At 37.1% G+C, this 3,050-nt stretch overlaps 1 pseudogene; it reads right to left on the bottom strand.

Moving 5' to 3' along the window:
- Positions 1–1,372: 1,372 nt before the first annotated feature.
- LOC116685641 (uncharacterized) overlaps positions 1,373–3,050 on the bottom strand; it is a 7,804-nt pseudogene continuing 6,126 nt past the window's right edge.

Here is a 3,050-nt window from a genome sequence, read left to right as displayed (position 1 = left end):
TTCATCTTTCAGATTAAGACGTGGGACATTCATCTTTCAGATTAAGACGTGGGACATTCATCTTTCAGATTAAGACGTGGGACATTCATCTTTCAGATTAAGACGTGGGACATTCATCTTTCAGATTAAGACGTGGGTTGTGGTCAAAATAAAAAGATTGAGAAACACTTCAGCTACTTGGAAACATTAAAGACTTTGATGTCAACGGGTTTTTTTTTAAAGATGCACCAACATCGCAACGCCAAACCTTTCAAGAAGAAGGAATTAAAGAGGGATTTAATTATTTAAATAGTTATAATTTAAACAACCCGCCATCGCTGACACACTAGGGAAAAGACACTGTTTTGTGTGTCGTGTGCATGTTAAAGTGCGTCATTAACACCTGGTCACTTTATCACTTTATCCCTTTAATACTCGACTCAACACTGACACGTTGACAATAGCTTATAGTCTTTTTTTCTCTCTTTATTTGACAAATATTACCATTATTATTGCTGTTATTTTGTTGTCTTCATACCATCTTTTATCTTTTTTTTTTTCTTGCAAAAAACTGCTGCTGGAATTTTCCATTTCCTCGCGGGAGTCATCCCAAAAAGGATCAATTAATAAAGACCAGTCCCAGTCTAAGTGTGTCATTAATGTCATTTTAAAGACAAATGAAATGCAACCGTTCCATTTTGATCTGCTATTGAAGCTCGACCAGCTCCTCCGCTTTCAGCGTTGAACTCGGATGGGAAAGCACGAGAGACACTATCTGTATTATTCAGTACATATCCATGTCCTGCACTTATGGAACCAGTGTATCCTGCAACTGCTGCTGCTATCGCCCTTCTGGTTAGACCCAAAAGCATTCGCTGCTGTACCTGTGTAATACAAAAAGTTGAATCTAATCTAACCTAATATAATCTAATCTAATCTATATTTGATGCAGTGTGTGTGACACGCGTGGAGGACACGCATGTGTGGTGTGCGACACACGAGTGTGAGTGTTTGTCGACACACGTAAGTGTGTGTACAATACGCGTGGTGTGGCGACACACGTGTGTTGTGTGTGCAACACGCGAGTGTGAGTGAGTGTGCGACACACGAGTGTGTGTGTGCGACACACGAGTGTGAGTGTGTGTGCAACACGTGAGTGTGAGTGCGACACGCGTGTGTGAGTGTGACGCACGTGAGTGAGTGTGTGCGACACACGTGTGTGAGTGAGTGTGCGACACACGTGTGTGAGTGAGTGTGCGACACACGTGTGTGAGTGAGTGTGCGACACACGTGTGTGAGTGAGTGTGCGACACACGTGTGTGAGTGAGTGTGCGACACACGTGTGTGAGTGAGTGTGCGACACAGTGTGTGAGTGGGAGTGTGTGCGGCACACGTGTGGGAGTGGGAGTGTGTGCGACACACGTGTGGGAGAGTGTGCGACGCTTGTGTGAGTGAGCGCAACACGCGTGTGTGCGACACGCGAGTGAGTGAGTGACACGCGAGTGAGTGAGTGAGTGAGTGAGTGTGTGAGTGTGTGTGTGTGTGTGTCAAGAGCCCCAGACACCGCCTGTGTACCTGGTAGTCTATCCTCTTGATGTGGGGGACGTCCATGTTGTGGGTGGAGGGACACATGTCCTCATGCTTCTTGTTGGTGAAGATGTCGATACCCACCAGGTTAACCTACAGGACCAAACGGGGTGCGTTATTATCACAAAGGGGGGGGGGGGTCTGGTGTTTAAGAGACCTGCCTGGAGTTTACCTGTGCAGGTAACAAAAGGTAACACTCACCATGCAAATCCCAAAATGACAGCATGGGACATCAACCCTGGAGTTGTCGTCCCAGCGACCAAACAACTTTGGGTTTTTCTGGGTTGAAATTTCAACAATTTCATCAGGTTCTTTTTCTACAATTTTCCCAACGTTTTTGTCAATTTTATTCACATTTTGTCACTTTTTTTTTAATTATGTTTTAGTCAATTTAAAAATAAAAAAGTTTATTTTTCCAAAGTTTTTCTTATTATTTTGTCAATTTTATTTGAATTTTGTCACTAATTTTTTAAATTATGTTTTTGTAAATTAAAAAAAAAAAAAAAAAGTCACTTTTTCCAAAGTTTTTTGGTCAATTTTTTGTCCCTTTTGTCTTTTTTTTTAAATTATGTTTTAGTCAATGAAAAAAAAAGTAACCTTTACCAAAGTTGAGGTTTTTTGGTCATTTTTTTAATTAAGTTTGTCATTTTTTCTTTAAAGTCGCCCTTTACAAGTTGGTTTTTGTCATTTTTATTCAAATTTTTTGTCCCTTGTCATTTTAATTAATTTTTAATCAATAAAATTTTTGTTGTTGTGCCTTTTTCAAAGTTTTTTAGTTTCTGTAATTTTTCCCAATTTGTCACTTTCTGCATTAAAAAAACGATGTTTTTGTTGATTTCTTTCACGGTGTTTTTGTAGTTTTTTCCCAACATTTGTCATTTTATTCACATTTTGTCACTTTTGTCTTTTTTTTTTTAAATTATGTTTTCGTCAATGGAGAGAAAAAAAGTCACCTTTTCCAAGTTTGAGGTTTTTTTTGTCAATTTATTCAAATTGTCACTTTTGTCATTTTTTTTAAAGTCGCCTTTTCCAAAGTGAGATTTTGTCATTTTTAAATTATGTTTTAATCAATACAATTTGTGTTGTTGCCTTTTTCAAAGTTTTTTATTTCCTGTAATTTTTCCAATTGTCACTTTTTCAGCATTAAAAAAAGATGTTTTGTGATTTCTTTTCACGGTGTTTTTGTAGTTTTTCCCAACATTTGTCAATTTTATTCACATTTTGTCACTTTTAATTATGTATGTTTTAGTCAATTAAAAAAAGAAAAGTCAACTTTTCCCAAATTTGAGATTTTTTGTCAATTTTATTCAAATTGTCACTTTTGTCAATTTTTTAAAGTGCTTTTCCAAAGTTGAGGTTTTCGTCATTTTATTCAATTTTTTTGTCACTTGTCATTTTTTAAATTATGTTTTAATCAATAAAAATTTTGTTGTTGCCTTGTAATTTTTCCCAATTTGTCACTTTTTCTGCATTAAACAAAAAAA

The sequence above is a fragment of the Etheostoma spectabile genome, unplaced genomic scaffold, assembly GCF_008692095.1.
Source record: "Etheostoma spectabile isolate EspeVRDwgs_2016 unplaced genomic scaffold, UIUC_Espe_1.0 scaffold00570101, whole genome shotgun sequence".
Taxonomy (NCBI): domain Eukaryota; kingdom Metazoa; phylum Chordata; class Actinopteri; order Perciformes; family Percidae; genus Etheostoma; species Etheostoma spectabile.
The sequence above is the reverse complement of the archived record's forward strand: the minus strand, read 5'-3'. Positions and strand labels throughout refer to the sequence as shown.